This window comes from Pelodiscus sinensis, chromosome 18, assembly GCF_049634645.1.
Source record: "Pelodiscus sinensis isolate JC-2024 chromosome 18, ASM4963464v1, whole genome shotgun sequence".
In the NCBI taxonomy this organism is placed as follows: Eukaryota; Metazoa; Chordata; order Testudines; family Trionychidae; genus Pelodiscus; species Pelodiscus sinensis.
The window spans coordinates 2,274,191-2,290,067 of record NC_134728.1 but is presented as its reverse complement, the minus strand read 5'-3'; the positions used below and the strand labels follow the sequence as shown (position 1 = coordinate 2,290,067).

Sequence of the window (15,877 nt, the reverse complement as noted above, 5' to 3'; positions counted from 1 at the left end):
GGTGGTGCACATCCGCACATGCCTTGGCGCACAGAACAAGCTTTATTCTGCACGTGGATGGAAAAATGAGAGGGAACGTTGCTTACTACCCCCTTTGCGCTCCATACTCTACAAGAAAGGAACATGGGCCATGCCTACAGCCTGAGGGCTTATATCCTAGACAGCTGTACCCCAGGATGCGGGGGTCAGAGTGGGCAGTGCAACGTTGTGGCATGAGAAACGGGTGCCTGCGATCCTTGGACAGGTAACAGGTAGAGTGAGCAGGAGCAGGGGGTGGTTTTCCCCATGTGTCTAGCCCTGGTGAGTCTGGTACTGGAATGTTGCGACCAGCTCTGGTGTGTGCCTTTTAAAAGGGGGTTGCAAACTGTAGAAGGCAGAGTAGGCAGAGGTGCACCTTGAGCGGGGGAAGGGGCAGATGGATAACAGTCACCCCCAGCTGCTCACCGATTGGCTCTGAGGCACCATGGCGGCCGCTCTGAGTCCCACTCTCGCCTTCCCCCCCTCCTGCCCCACATGTGAGCACAGTTCCTGCCTCCCATTGGTCGAGGTTGTGCCCTGCCCCCTCCCACTGTTGGGGGTGCCTGGCCGGACGCTGCTTGGCTCTCAGCGCCCAAACCACCGGCCAACGGGGAGCAGCAAGTGGGGCTGGCTTGGGGCACGGTCGGAGGAGGGAGGAAGCTGAGCGGGGGCAGGAGCAAAGATTTGGGGGCGGACACATAGATCAGGCCCCGAAACAGTCCCACGACTGGGGCGCCAGCTCCCCGCCCTGTCCCTGGTCCCAGGCAACAGGACACGGGCAAAGGCCGCACGGTGCCCAAGCTCCCTCTGTCGCTGCCCGGAAGGCCTGGGAGGGGCATGACACCAGCGGGTGAGGAACACTGGGACAGTCGGCTCTAGCGGGGCCTGGCAGAGCCGAAGCCAGTGGCTGGAAGCGGAAGCCAGGAATGAGTCTGCCAGGCGGCCCACCGAGCAGGTGATTCACCGCTGAGCAACCTCCCAAGGGCGGAGGGGCCTTTTGCATCTGTTGACAGCTCCCGGGCCAGGCTGGAGGCCTTTCCCAGCCTCTGGAGTCCGGACAGGTGACGCTGGAAAGCCAAGAGGATCCTTCCTGAAAGCCGAGCGCCCCGGAGGCAGCTGCATTTCACCGGGCACCGTTTTAGGAGTCGCAGTGGCGGCTCGGCGGCTCGTTAAGCCGTAGGGATCCAGGGCCTATCGGATACCACCCCAGAAAGGTCGCTATGGTAACTAACTACACCCCCCCCCCCAACCCGTGTGTGCACACGGTAACACTGCCCACCGAGCCAGCGTGCAGAGCAAAGGGGTCGTCCACCTCCGGCCTTACGCCAACAGCTGGTCTGTAGTGACAGGCGTCCGCCAAGACAGGCGGATCACATTTCCAGTCTCTCTCACGCAGCCCCTGGTCCTGCTGGGTTCTTGGCCAGGAGCAGGGCGAGCCGGTGTGCGAGGCCGACCCCCCGGAGCGATGGGCGCAGGGGGCGGAGCTGACACGCGCTCAGACAAAGCAGGGAGCGCACCACCCCGGCCGGCGGGCAAGCAGGCAGGGAGCGAACCATTCGACAACGGCAGGCAAGCGTGTGGCTTCAGCTTGAGATCCATAACACAGGGTGTGGCACAACCAGTCTTTGCACAACCGGTGATCTCTCTCCATGTTTTCTGGCAAGGTTCATTTGCCTTGTGGTAGATAAATATTCACCTGCGTTCGCCCCCCCAAACACACACACACACACACACACACACACGGATCCTTCCCTAGAACATAGCACATGCCGGAGCATCACAATTGTGCAAAAGGCATTTGGTGGTGCACATTTGCACGCCTGATTTGCAGCTGCAGAAAGCAGTGGCCGGGCACTTGCTCTCCCATTGTCTCTGACTGTGTGTGCAATTGGGATAATAGTGTGTGCAAATTGGACAAACATGCGCCATCTCGGGCTGATAAAGCAGGCTCCTTAATTAAGGCCGGGCTGGGACGGAACCCCTTTCAAGTCGAACAAGGCCACGGCTGTGCTCAGAAATAATCCAGTTCCGTGGGGGCCATCGCGGCGGATGTAACCCACGCAGGCCACGCCGCACTGAGAAGACTTTGCACGTATCTGGAGCTGGCACTTCAGATCTTCCGAGCCTGCTAACGCCATTAGCTAATTAACAGTGAGTAAAGCACATGAAGTACTTGGCATACAGGAATGATGCTTGTTACTGGATCCGTGCCTAATTAGCCAATGGAAAAGGTATTCAAGGTGCGGCCCTTGGAATATGTGGGGAAGGGTGCTCTCATAAAGAGAGTCCAGCCAGCAATGTCCTGGAGCCGCCTTTTCCACGCGCTGGTTCTCTTCTGACCCGCCTCCTTCCCTGGCTGATTGATACCACGATGATTATCGTTGTGTTGGTACGGTAGGACCAGGTATCCCCCTGTGAGATCAGGGCCCCACTGCGCCCGGTGCTGTACAAACACATGGCGAGAGACAGTCAGTCCTTGTACTCTACATATACGAGACAGGCAAAGGGTAGGAGGGGAAACTGAGGCCAGGAGTGGGGCGGTGACTAGCTCAGGGCCACACAAGACTGAGCACGGAGTAGAATCCGCATCTCCTGGGTTCTAGATTCCCCTCTGTGCTACCAGACCTTTCTGGGGCCGGGCACCACATAGCGGTGCAGGTTTCTCACCAATGTAGGAGTACTTCGCTCTTCTCCTGGCAGCCAAATATTTGGGAGGTTGATCCTGGGCCCTGCTGGATCCTGGACCGGGCCAAACGTAACCCAGCATCGCCCAGGCAGCAAGAGGGCCAGATGCGGACGGGAACGTGCCTGGCCTTTGGGGCGTATCTCCCCAGCGAGTCGCAAAACACGGCTGGGGCATTACCAGACTCGCCCTTATTTCCAAGGAAAGGACCCCCTGCTACTTCCCTGTAGTATGAATTGCAGGCATGCTCAGCTGCAACCCCAAACAGAAACCCAGCCCCGGGGGGAAACAAGAGCTAAGGAAAGCGATGGTGCAAGCCCCTTACTTCCGCCAGGGCAGGCTGGCCGGGAGGGACAGGATGCTGTTGGTTACAGCCGGGCGCTCACACTTGCCCAGGGAAAGGGCTTCGGTTATGCTGGGGTTGCTGTTGGGGAGGCCGGTGCCGCTTGTGTTTAACGTGGGGGGGTGGAGGGGGAGAGACGCTGCCGGTCCCGCTTGGAGGAGCAGCACACTTGTACACAAACAGGCCGTTTGTGTCGCACGTGCACACCCTGCAGGGCCTCTGGGCGACCAGTAGAGACGCCCCAGTAACAGCCCTTCCCCTCCCCATAAGGCGGCTGCATCAGACGCATGAGCCCAGGCAGGTGGGACAGAGGAGCAGTGACAATATCCGCCCCCAGCACCATTCGGCCCACGGGCTTTCCCCAAGAGACTGGCAAATGTGCCAGGCCCCCTGGCACGGTCTCGGTGACACACACGTCCCAGTCCCAGCGCCTGGCTCTAAGCAGGCTCCTGCCACGTACCGGCCGAGCCTGCGGCTCTGGGGAATGCTCGGATCCGGGGGTGGGCCCCAAACACTTTCAGGCTGCAAGTGACACTAGCCAGGACACAGAGATGACCAGGACGCCTGCCTGTCTCCCTCCATCAGTGCTTCCCCCGGACCAGTCCTCCCGCGTACCCCTCACAGCACCTTCCTCGCACCATGCTGCTGAGATTCATTGGCCCACTTACCTGTCACGTTGCTGAATTGGAGGGAAGCAGCCAGATCGCTGCTGCACCCCTAGGTGGGGGTGTTGGCCCCAGAAATTGGTATGGGGGGAGCCATGTGGGGTATTGAATGGGAGATTATTGTTTGTTGATCTTATGTACACTATTTATGTGAGTGTATAATGTCTATGTGTGTAGGTAGGAATCTGGAATCTGTGTGGAAGCTGAATATTTCTGTGAATGTGGTTGAGCATTGCTATGGACAGGCTGAGTAGTGAAGCCCTGTGGAACAATGGCCCTTGATGGCCCAAAGACACACCTAAAGCAGGAGGGCGGAGACCCAAGAGCTGCCAGCAGAGAGAGGCTGAGGACCAGGTGACCGGCTGAGACCAGAAGAGGCCAGGAAGGAGGTATAAAGAGGCCATGCCGTCGATGCCATTTTGTTCTCAGCTCAGCACTTCATCCCAGAGGCAGCAGTGCAGGGATTGAAGAGCCCGGAAGACCTGTGAACCCATCCTGATCATAGGATGTACAACAAGAACTTTTAAACCAGCAGCTGTAACATCTCTGCTAGAGCCTGCATCGAAGACTGGGAGATTCGGTGCATGTAACGTACTATTCTTTAACAACCTGACTCTCATGCTTTTCTTTCTTGTGTTAATAAACCTTTAGTTTTAGATTCTAAAGGATTGGCCCAGCGTGATTTGTGGGTAAGATCCAGAGGGTAAATTGACCAGGGATCTGTGGCTGGTTTCTTGGAACCGGACAGAACTTGTTCGGGGTAGGTGGGATTGGGTTCTAAGACCCCCCCCCCCCCACACCTGTGTATGAGGCCCGGGGCCATCTGGGGCACGGATATTGCTGGGGTGTCGGAGGGGTTTTGCTCGGGAGGCTTCAGGCAGGTTGCTGAAGCGCTCGGTGGGACTGGTTTGTGGCCTGTGTGGAGAGGTCACCAGTCGGGGGCTGTAAGTAGCCCCGGATTCGAGCAGTTTGCCCTGAGCGGACACCCTCAGCTGTGCCCAGACACGGCCCGGTCCGTCACATTACCCCCCGGCTAGGATCAGCGCAGAGCCAACCCAGGCCGCTGGATGAACGGAGCGACAGGCAATCAGCCCTAAGGCAGTATCGCCGCCCCCCCCCTCCTCCGGCGCACAGTTGGCCTGTGGTGTTCACTAGCAGCCGGGGTACGTTTCACAAGCCCTGCGGCAGCCCTGGGCTAAACGAGGGCCGTCCGATCCATGCGCCAAACTAGGAAGTGACCACAGGGTTCAGGACAGAATGTCTCCGTCCCTCCGCCCTCGGCCCCCCAGAAAGCCTGGTGCAGGGGGGCTGTGGCTCTAGGGCAGCTGGGGGTTATCTTCCTTCCAGGCCTCGGGGGTGGGCTCAGCAAAGCCATCGCCTGGACGAGCCGGAACCTTGGAACACCAGGTGTCTACACCCCCGCCTCCGAGGCCCCTCGCAAGCACTGGGGGTGCCACACGGGGGCCCATGCAGCCCATACGGGTTTTTCTCCCCCCGGTGTGGCCAGGAAGCCAGCCACTTTGCACCGGCCCTGGCTCAGTGGATCCACCTCCCCGTATCCCACAATGCACCCCCTTTGCCTGTGCATATTACCCAAGAGCCCCTGCTTCCGGGATTGTGCTGGGCCTACAGCCCCACAATGGACTGGCCCCGTGGGTCACGGCGCTGGCGTGTGGGCCCATTCAGCTCTGGCAGACAGGACTCGAGAGGAACCCACCCGCTACTCTCCAGCGCTCTTGGGCACCCCATGATCAGGAGCCAAAGCCAGATCGCTGGGGTGCTATTGCCCCCGCTTGGCTCCCTCCCACCCCGGCCGGCTGGTGTCCAACTATCGTCCTCATCCCCCACACCACACGGTGCTAGTGGGCTAGGCCGGTGGCTCGTGACAGCCCCTCTGATTTGTCTGTACAGCGCCCTGCACTGACGTCGCAGCCAGTAATAACAAGAGCCCGCCCAGTTGCTCTTTGGAGGAGGAGAGAAGAGAGAAAGCGCGTCCCTGTGCAGGGACGCCGACCAACCGCAGGCCCCAGATGTGTGGGAGGAGCACGAAGGGGTGGGGCGTGGGGCTTGGGGAAGACAGGGCGGAGCTTGGGCAGAAGGGGCGGGGCTTGGGGAAGACAGGGCGGAGCTTGGGCAGAAGGGGCGGGGCTTGGAGCAGGCAGCATGGAGCGCCACCTGGAAGGTACTGCACTGGCACCCTGGCAGCCCTCAGAGCCAGGCAGAGCGCACGACGATTCGGCGGCGATTTAAAGGGCCCAGTGGCACCCGAGCGCCCTTTAAATCAGGGAAATGTCCCCCTTTCCCCCCCCCCTCCCGTCAGTGGGCCTGTCCCTGTGTTAACCACAGATGATCCTGCTCTGGGGCAGCCATGTAACCCCCTTCTAGTGCCGGTGACAGTGCCAGCTCCCCGCCAACGCTCTGCGAGGGCTGGGTCCGTTCTTCTCCCGCTGCCTTCATGCTGCCGGCACGGCTGCCAAGGGCTGGCAGGTCTCGGCAGGCAGCCCTGGGAGCCCGGGCTGCTGAGGGCAAAAGGTGCTGCTGATTGGCAGGGGAAGGGCTCTGGGAGGGGAAGAGTCGCCAGCTGAAGGCGCCAAGGTGCAGAGGTGCAGCTGGGCAGGGGATTCTGCCATCTGTGACCAGCCTTTCTCCAGCCTCTTTGGAACCCCCCTTCAGGCAGTAGCAGGCTGCTCTCAAATCCCCCCTCACTCTGCTCTCCTGCAGACTAAACAAGCCCAAATCCCTCAGCCTCTCCTTGTAGGCCATGTGCTCCAGCCCCTGAATCATTTTGTTGCCCTCCGCTGGACCCTCTCCAATGTGTCCACATCCTTTCTGTAGTGGGGGGCCCAGAGCTGGACGCAATCCTCCAGATGTGGCCTCACCAGAGCCGAATAAAGGGGAATGATCACTTCCCTAGATCTGCTGGCCATGCGCCTCCTAATGCCCCCTAATATGCCGTTAGCCTCCTTGGCTACAAGGGCGCCCTGTTGACTCATCTCCAGCTTCTCATCCACTGTAATCCCCAGGGCCTTTTCCGTTTCCTCTTCCCCGATCTTGCCCCCTCATTGCTAACAGCCTGATAGGGGCATCCTTTCCCCAGCCTCCATGAGGGGAGGGGGTTGCTGCTGCAGCCCCCGGAGTCCATGGTGCTGCCCGGGGCTGACAAAGACACAACCCTAAAATACCCTCGTCTCATTGGGCTGGCAAATAATCACAGGCGGTCTGGCCAAGCCTCTCTGTGCCTGACGTAACTCACAGCCTGAGCAACACCGAGCAACCATTTCATCAGGGGCTCTGCTCGCCCGCCAGCTCCCCGAACTGGCACCGGCGAGTCTGTCGCCAACGGAAACACCTCCCATCCCTCCCACGTCCCTCTCCAAAGGCTCCCCCGGCCTCCGGCTGTTGCGTCTGGCTGGGGAGGGGAGACAGGCAATCCCAGGGGTCCCCTCCATGGAACAGGCGCCTAGCATGTCCCCTGGAACCTCCCCCCCGCCACACACGCACACGCACCATCTCCATCCCTAGAGGTTTTTAAATCCCAGCTTGACAAAGCCCAGGCTGGGTTGATTTAGTTGGGGTTGGTCCTGCCTCGGGCAGGGGCCTGGACGTGATGCCTCCCGAGCTCTCTGCCAGCTCTATGGTTCTATGAACCTACAGGGCCCACCCAGCATTGGGGATCTGGCACTCGAGTCCTATGGCCCCCCTCCCAACCACACCCCATTCTGCTCCTGCACCCTTCCACCCTCCCAGACCCCCCAACCCACTCCTGCCCCCTCCCTCCCGCCCAGACCCCACACCCCAAGCCCGCTTCCTGGCAGCCCCCTCCCACACACTGAACTCTTCATTTTGGCCCCACCCGAGAGCATGGGGGGCCCACAAAGCCTACAAGCCTGGCCCCCCCTAGGTTCTGGTGGGCAAGGGGAATGTGAGGTTTGGTGGTTTTGTTCTGGGGGGGGGGGGTTGTTTTTTTGCTTCTCACTTTTGTGCAGCCCCCGACTGATTCTTCTATGGGTCAGTGGCCCCCAACCCAAAAATGGTTCCCCACCTCTGCACTAGCCCTTGGCTGCTCTTTGGTGCTGTGATTCTGTGCAGCCAGTGGTTGGTCTGCAGGGCCGCTCCCATGCTGGCTGCATCGCAGGCTGGGAGTTTGCAAGTTCCTAAAGAGCCGCTTCCCATAAATGACCCCCATGCAGCTGACGGGGGGAGGGAGTGTGCAAGCCCTGGGAGAAGTGTTCCCTCTAAATTTTTCCATCCCTGGGTGGAATAAATTTTGTTCTATGCACCGAGGCATGTGCAGATGTGCACCACCCGTAGAAACATACTGCTGGCTGTGGGTGCTCTGCTCATCAGCTGGGCGGCAGCTGAATCTCTCCTGGGTGGCCGCCCAAGCCCTCAGCTTCTCAGGAACCTCACCTGGGAGCACCAAGGGCCAGACGGTCCACAGGCGTCTGCCCTAGCGACGCACCCCCATGTGAGCGAGGTGTCCAGGACTGCGTGTGTGCGTCACTTCTCCCCATGCACACCTTAGCGGTAAGAAGAGAAATTCAGACTCTAGCTAGGCCGTGTGTCTTCGCCACGGGGGCTCAGCCGATGTGATGCTCAGGTGGACGTTTGTACCGCCTCGTTGTGATCGATTGCCATGGAACGCGCTTGAGGACGCGGTGTCCCATAGTCAGCACCGGGAACGACGGTCACCCTCGCTCTGAGTTGCTACGGAGAATTCTTTGCCAGGGGTTTGCCAAAATACGCCTGGTCAGACTGACCCCGTGTTTGGGGCTGGGAAGCAACATGGACATTCGCTGCAGCTGGGATTGGAGGAGGCAGGCCCCTGACCCCACCCACAGCCCCGCCCCCTCCTCTGAGGCCCCGCCCCTACCACAGGGAGAGGAACATCCCTGGAGCTGCAGAGAGAAAAGCAGCCCAAGCCAGCCCTAGCCTCCCCAGCCCCGGGAGCAGCAGGGAGGGAGGTGGCCACATGGGTCCAGCCTCCCGGGTCCCTAAACACCAGGAAAGGTGGGCGCTCAGGGGCAGCAACACTCCACCCCCCAGAACGCCTACAGCAGGGGGGCTCTGGGGGCGGAGTGTGGGCGGGGACAGGCTGGGATTTGGGAAGGCAGAACGTTCCCTCCTCTAAGCCACCAGATGCCCATGGGAAGGAATTGTCCATAGGTCAGATTAGCTAGGGGCTTGGGTGGGGAAAGCTGCCTTCCTCTGCAGCCTGGGGCACAGGTCACTTGCTGGTTTCAACCGGTGTCAATGGTGGATTCTCCAGAACTGACATCTTAAATCCAGTCAGTAACTCAGAGACTGTGGGTCTAGGACAGGAGAGGATGGCTGAGGTTCTGGGGCCTGCAACGTGCCGGACGTGAGACCCGGTGATCATTAGCATCATCGGATGCTGCCCTGAGTCCATGAGACCTGCCTGACCCCAGCTCTGATCCATGTCTCTGACTGCTAGGCATGACTACTCAAGCTATGAGTCCAAAGGGCTTTGCGGTGGGAGATGGTGTTGTGATGCCAACAGAAAAACTCCCGTGGGTGTCGGCTGCATCTAACTTAGGGGGATCTCCTGGCACAGCTCTGCCAACATAGACTCTGGAGCGTAGACGCTCCCTCTGCTTTCACGTAAAGTGTTTCAAGTCTGCAGGTTTGCAGAGAAAAGGCTGAAAACTCCACCCGAGTGTGTCCTCGGGGCTCAGAAGCAGAGACACGTAAAAAGACCCCCATGGAATGATTTGTTTCTTTCTCTTTAATCTCATTATGTTAAGCAGGTCTCATGATTTTTTTCATTTGACTCCTGATGTTGGTCCTCCCGAGGCTGGCCACGTTCCCAGGGCAAAGAATTTTGCTTCTCTCGGAGACTGTGCCATTTTGGCTATTCCAGGAGCATAAGAACAGCCAGACTGGGTCAGACCAAAGGGCCATCCAGCCGGGTGTCCTGTCTGCCCACAGTGGCCAATGCCAGGTGCCCCAGAGAAAGGGAACACAACAGGGAATCCTCCCATCACCCATTCCCAGCCTCTGACAAACAGCTGCTAGGGATACCATCCTTGCCCATCCTGGCTAATAGCCACTGATGGATCTAACCTCCAGGAATCTATCGAGCTCTTTTTTGAAATCGAGGAGGCAGCAGGAGTCTACAGAGTTACTAGGAGGTTGTGTACACCCTGACTGCCCTGACCAAGGCTGGCCCTTGGGGCGCAGGCTAGGAGCACAGGCTGGGAAATGGGTTTCCAGCCCCCCCCCTCCCAGCGCAGAGGTAAAACTGCCCCCTGCGCCTCCTGGCCTGCTCACCACCTGGCGTCGGGGGACTCTGCCTGCAGGTTTCCCAGCCTGGGGTCAGACAAGGCCTTGTGCAGAGCCTGCCAAGGAAGGGGCAGCCATGGGTCACAGCTGGGAAATTGGGAAACGCCTCCTCCCTGTCAACAGCCCCCTGCTCGGCCAATCAGCATCGAGACTCGGCGAGGTCTCAGCAGATGTCCCAAAGGATGGCCCAGGTCAGCACCAGAGGGGTCAGTCTCCGAGCAATTCCAGCCCCACCTCTCTGGGACGGCCTCCCACAAAGCCATAAGGGGGGGGGTCTCTGAGGTTGCCCCCCTTGCACCACTGTCCTGTCTGGCTGATGTCAGGGTCTCTCTGTGAGGTCATCACCTCCCTACCACTGTCCCCCAATCGGTGGAGGCCCTGCAACAAGCCTTTGTGATGTCACTGCCACACCCACCCCTCCCTTTTAAGGCCCGTGTTCTGACCCTGGCCCGCCTCTTTGGTTGTTTGAGCTTCTTCCCCTGCATCGTCCCACTGAACGACACGGAGTCTGGGGACCAAGCCGGCTGCACAGTAACGCCCCAGAGGCTGCCCCTAGGCCGCACTCTGTCATGAATTGGAAGACTAAGGCCAGAAGGTATCAGGAGAGCATCAAATCTGACCCCTGCACATCCCAGCCCTCCTCTATAGCACAGCGGGTAAGTTTGGATCCAAGCGCGCACCAGAAAGGCATCTGCTCTTCACTGGAGGATGCCAAGAAACAGAGAATCCGTCACTTGCTCCAATGGGGAATCATCCTCCCTGTGAAATATTTGTGCCTCATTTCTAATATGAATGTGTCTGATTTCACCTCCCAGCCCCTGGTCTTGTTCTGCCTTTTTCTGTGACATTACCCAGCCCGTTAATACCTGACGTTTTCTCTCCAGAGAGCTCCGTCGACACTGCACTGAAGTGAGCCATTTCCACTCTGGCCAGCTGTGAAACGGAATGACCCTGCCTCCTTTGTAAGGCCCTTTGAGCTCTGCTGATCCCAGAGCTGTGTGAGAGGCGAGTGCTGTTCAATGTGGTTGCACAGGACGGGGCTGGGGCCCTTGTGAGGCGGATCATTTCCCGTCATGCGCTCAGGGTGTGTCTCACGTGGACGGGTTTAAGCCCGTGCTTGGGTGGTGCTAATGAGCACTTAGGTCCCCGCGAGGCAGGAGCGACCTGGTGGGCGTGTGCAGCAGCTTGCTAGGGACGTCGGGATCGGGAGCCTCCGCTCTCCCCCTTGTGCGCACGAGGGATGTAATAGTGCAGTCGATTAACCGATGAGCAAAAACTTTTCCGTTAATTCCATAGACCAGTGGTTCCCAAGCTGTGGTCTGCAGACCCCTGGTGGTCTGTGACGGTACTGCAGGGGGTCCGTGGGACGTTTTAAATGTTTGGGTCGGGCCCATCTTTTCTTTTCTTTTCTTTTCTTTTCTTTTCTTTTCTTTTCTTTTCTCCCATGGGGGTGGGAGGGGGGTCCATGAAATTTCAATACATTGAAAAGGGGTCCATAAACTCAAAAAGGTTGGGAAGCACTGCTGTAGACTACACGCATTTCTTTCTCCCCCAAGCTCCGGCCAGTACATTTTTTAGTAGGCTGGCCAGCAACCCAGCCGGGACCTACCCCCACTGCCGCTCTGCATTTAAAGTGTATTAGGAGCCAGGCGGGCAGGCAGCTTGCTCAGTTCCGGCTCGTGTTGAGTCCAGGAGCTTGGACCACCTCACCCCTGGACGGGGGTTGCTGCCTCTATGTCAGAGGCATCAGGGCGGGGTGACAGGCAGCCGGTCCACGAGGGGAGCTGGTTTTTACAGCCTCTGCTGTATCAGAGGCAGCAGCACAGAGTGGCAGGGGACTCCTCAGGACTGGGGCCAGAGCCCACTGGTCGCGGGCCCCGCCCCTCGTGACTATCAACTAGTCAAGTAACCGATAAGAATTCACGAGGTTAATCGACTAGTCAATTAACCGATATTTAACATCCCTTCTGCGCAGCATCTTCTCCCTGGGTTAATAGCACCCGGCTCTTTGTGCCTGCCCCTCAGCGCATGCAAAATCCACTGGCCAGCTGGGGCAGAGTTGCGAGGGAGGCGTGTTTGGAAGAGGCCGTGATCATCATGTGGGGTGGGGCAGTTATGGGGTGGTTTTCCTGGGACTTATGCTGCCCATGGCTAGTGTGAAGCTCTACAGTTCTCTCCACTCTGCCAGGAAACCGTCCCTAGGGCTGAAACCATCAGGGTCTCTCCGGAAGGCAGCCGGGTTCGTGGGCGAGTTCCAGCATCACCCCATGGGGGAGAGACCCTGAGCTTCATGGCCTGACCTGGGGAATCCTGCTTTGCAGAGGCTGCTCCCAGAAGCTCAGGGGATTGCTCATTAAAGTTGCCTGGCACATGGGCCTGGTCAGGGCTGTGCTTAGATCTCTGTGTGGTCTTATGGGTGGCACCAAGACGGTGTCTGTGCAGTGCAGACGCTACAGCACAGTGCCACTCCTGAAATCCACAGCACCACAAACACCCCTTGGGCCAGCTGTCCATGGAGAGCTTGTGAGTCAGATCTCAGGCAACATGGGTGGAGCCCCAGTCCCAGGAATGAATTTAATTAGAACAATGGGCGGGATCATTGGGAATTGTTTAAGAACGCGTCCCTAGATACCCCAAAAGGCATGTGATCTCCTCCCAAGATAGTAGCAGAATGGAAGGAGCACTGTAACAGAGGAGCTACTTAAGTCAGAGATTGTTAAATGAGCAGGTCCCGGGGACTTGCACCCAAGAGTTTTAAAAGAGCTGGCTGAGGGCATCTTTGGCACATGCACGTTGATTTCAAGAGGTCCTGGAAGACTGGGGCTGCTCCATAAGACTGGAAGAAAGCCCTTGTCATGCCAGTGGGTGATGGGTTGCTGTGTGGCTAGTATGTGGCTAAGCCCCTGCCAAACCCTGACATTTTCCAACCTCAGTGTAAAAAGCCATCGGAATAAGAAGACGCCCTGTGACAGCAGATCAGCCCAGGCAGCCTCTCTTGTCAATAACATGGGCTGTAACCAATCAGGCGGGGATAAGTGAATATACTAAGTGCCCCCAGAAGACTGGGCAGGGTGATGCCAGGGGTTGCATGGTGCTTCGGAGCTGCAAGGCACAAGGGCAGTGTTAGATCTTCCTGAAGCAGAACCACTGTGTGCAAACGACCGCGGTATTTTCCCAGTGACTCCTGCACATCATCTAATAGCCCTGTTGACAGGCCAGCTCATGTACCCTTGCTGAGGCTGTCTCATGGTCTTGGTGTCTAAGCGCCCGGCTGTGCTTTCCCCAGTATTATTTATTGCTAGTCTTGCCTATGAAATGTAACTCTGAGCTCCTGGCCAGTCGGGATCCCATGGGTAAATTCCACCTGCATGTATTCACATCCTGCCAGCCCCAATCACCCCGCTCCTCACTCGTTTGGAGAGTAGTCTTCACTTCCTGTCCTGAGCTTTGCTGTACACAGGTCACCCGCCACAGTGCTCCACCCCAGACCTGGCCGCACTTCAGGGGTGGGAGAAACGACCTGTACATGCTCCACACTCTCATATCGCTCACGGGGGGTGTGAGGTCTAATTGGAGTTTGTAAAATGCTTTGAATTCCTTGAATGTGAGGCTGCCTAGAAAGGCAGAGTGATATCAACCCGGTGTTCCAGACTGGACAACGGCTTTGGGGGACCATGAGTAGAGCCCTGCAAACCCACAGATATGCACGAGTCCCCATGTCCGTGGCTGTCAATGCGGGTATCCGCGTTATATCTGCAAGTCCCCAACTGATTTATGTCGAAGGCGGAAAGCTGCAGCCACTTTGCGACCCCCTCCAAGGTGCATCTGTGTTCTCTTCCTCCTCGCCGGGCTCCAGCCTGGAATCCCCTCCCCTGCCCGGTACAGGCCTTGCCGATGGCCAGCCCGGCGTGTCGGGGGGGCTCACAGAACAGCTCGGCCGGTCTCCAAGCAGGAGCCCTGGAGAGAAGGCGCAGCGTGGAGAAGGCAGCCGGGGGCTTTGGGGATTAGCTGCCCAGCCCCCAAGATGACAGCTGCCACCGGGGAGGCAGGAAACCAGTTGCCAGGCACTGAGCCAGGCTGGGCTTGTTGGAGAACGGCAGCTCTCTGAGCCCCCCAGGAAGGGCTGACGGGGACCCGGGGCGCTGCTCCTGTTCCGATCCCGATCACCCGGATCTTCTCGTCGTCTTCCCTCCCCCTTGTGGCTCTAACCCCCCGGCTCTCATTTACCCAAAGTGCAGGCATGGCTCCCTCCAGCAGGCCTCATAAATCAAGCCCCCGGCGCTCCGAATACCGGGCCGTGCTGGCACCTGTCCCTTCACCTGCTGCGTGGGACCAGCCCCGGCCCTGCGCGCTGCTGGACGCAGCTGTCCCAGAAGCAGCCGCCCAGGGGCAGACGAGAAGGAGCCTTTGTCATTCGAAGGCCTCCGCTCCTGCACACGCCAGCCCCGGGCAGCCCCCGCAGATGATCCTGCTGCGCTCTCGGGGCGGCACGTTTGCATTTTGTGCCAGCCCATCTCAGGGCAGGGGCTGCCGTGAACGCACAGAATCTATAAGAACATAAGAATGGTCAGACGGGTCAGATCAAAGGTGCATCCAGCCCAGTATCCTGCCTGCCCACAGTGGCCAGTGCCAGGTCCCCCAGAGGGGTGGACCGAAGACAATGATCAAGCAGTTTGTCTCCTGCCATCCATCTCCAGCCTTTGACAGAGGCCAGGGGCACCATTCCTTACCCCCTGGCTAACAGCCTTTTATGGACCTAACCTCCATGAATTTATCTAGCTCTTTTTTAAACTCTGTTACAGTCCTAGCCTTCGCAGCCTCCTCTGGCAAGGAGTTCCACAGGTTAACTCTGTGCTGCATGAAGTAGTCCTTCCTTTTGTTTGTTTTAAACCTGCTGCATATTCATTTCATTTGGTGTCCTCTAGTTCTTATATTGTAGGAACAAGTAAATAACTTTTCTTTATTCACTCTCTCCACACCACTCATGATTTTATAGACCTCAATCATATCCCCCCTCAGTCTCCTCTTTTCTAAACTGAAAAGTCCCAGTCACTTTAGCCTCTCCTCATATGGGACCCGTTCCAAACCCCTCATCATTTTTAGTTGCCCTTTTCGGAACCTTTTCTAAAGCCCAAAATATCTTTTTTGAGGTGAGGAGACCACATCTGTACCCAGTATTCAAGATGTGGGCATACCATAGTTTTATACAGGGGCAGTAAGATATTCTTCATCTTATTTTCTATCCCTTTTTTAATGATTCCTAACATCCTATTTGCTTTTTTGAGTGCCGCTGCGCACTGCGTGGATGTTTTCAGAGAACTATCCACGATACCTCCAGGATCTCGTTCTTGTGTAGTTGTAGCTAAATTAGCCTTCATCATATTGTACGTATAGTTAGGGTTATTTTTTCCAATGTGCATTACTTTACACTGGCAGCCACAGCAAGTGGGGGCTTGTGACACCCCAAAGGCGGGGGCTGGGCAGAGAGCTCTAGCGGGGCGCGGGGGCCTTCTCTGCTTACCGAGCTGTGATGTTGCCCTAGCAGCTCCGGTTCCTAGCGACAGGCTCCGGTTCCCTCTTTCCCCCTCTCCCTAGAGGCTCGGAGTAGGGAGCTGGGCTCACTGCACCCTGCGTTCACTCCCTTTGTGCCGGGATTAGGAGCCGCACGGGGACAAAGCGGGCGTGTGGCACTGGGATATTTAGTCGCTTTCTAAAGCCGGCCACGGGGTCCTGCCCTTCACCCCTCTGATGCCTGCCCCATCCGAGCTGGGCCTGCCGGATTAACAGGGTGCTCCAGAGGCCTCCCCCGTGCGTCCATCAGCCCAGACCCAAAGCAGGTTTCCATCTGCAAAACCCTGCGCCACC

General features: G+C 58.0%; 1 long non-coding RNA gene across 1 annotated transcript; it reads left to right on the top strand.

Annotated features, from left to right (window-relative positions):
• Positions 1-9,859: 9,859 nt before the first annotated feature.
• LOC112544077 (uncharacterized) lies at positions 9,860-12,407 on the top strand. The gene is made up of 3 exons (XR_003087401.2): positions 9,860-10,668; positions 10,897-10,974; positions 12,201-12,407. It is a non-coding gene; the product is annotated as an uncharacterized LOC112544077 (long non-coding RNA).
• Positions 12,408-15,877: the final 3,470 nt, after the last annotated feature.